Below are 993 nucleotides of genomic sequence, written 5' to 3' on the forward strand. Positions count from 1 at the left end.
TTTGTTTCACTTTGGAAAGACTGAAATAATCCATGCATCATGCTCAGATGTGCCTTTTTATTTTGTTTTCTACTTTACAGAAATAAGCGAAATGGTGTCTAAAATGCTAAAAACAAAAAAAATAAAGTTGCCTATGTAATGTTTAGAACAAAGCTATACACTATGAAATTGTACATGTTTGTGGATACTGTGTATATATAACATGTATACACTAACTAAATAATTTGTATAAAGTGACAAGTTTTTTTTTTTCCCCTCCCCCTCCCCTTCTTGTTGTATTGTACCCTCATCCGCATCTGTTCAGTCAAATATTGCCTAATAATCCAATGCTGCTACAGTCGGATAAAAAAAAACAAAAAAAAAACCCTTAAAAAACAAAAGAAAAAAACAGGTCACTGTCACTAACTTACTTACAGACAATCTCCAGTTGGAACACTGGGAGTATTAACTGAGGAAAGCCATTTTTTTCTTCTTCCCTGCCCCCTCTTTAGGTGTTTTAAAGCAATGAGAGAGAAAAAAAAAACACACAGTTCAATATGCCAAGCACTTACTTAGACGTGTGCTTCACTTTGTACATCCTACTAATTGCCTTTTTCTCCTTTTCAAAGACTTTTTAAACGCTTACTCATTAAAAACAGAGGTTGTGTTTGCAGCTGAATATGTACAGACATATATTCACTTGCAAAGTATTGGAGTGAAGAATTGGACTTTTTTTTTTTTTTCTCTTTATTTTTATTTTTTAATTTTTTTTTTCCTGAGAAACACACTTTGTGCACTTTAGGCTGTACTGTTGAAGAGCCACAGTTGTTATAGGTCATGTTTGTAAATGCAGTGGTCCTATGCAACTGTTAAACTCACTTTTCTTACGTGGATCAGGGCAGAAAAACACGAGTCTACCGCCTCACTTTTACCCCCCACCGCCTTTCCCCCTCCTGTTTTTGCCGGGTTTGTGAAAACGCCTGAGGATGTTTCGAGTTTTTAAAAAAGCTCACT

Source organism: Stegastes partitus, unplaced genomic scaffold, assembly GCF_000690725.1.
Source record: "Stegastes partitus isolate 25-593 unplaced genomic scaffold, Stegastes_partitus-1.0.2 Scaffold1695, whole genome shotgun sequence".
Classification (NCBI taxonomy): Eukaryota; Metazoa; Chordata; class Actinopteri; family Pomacentridae; genus Stegastes; species Stegastes partitus.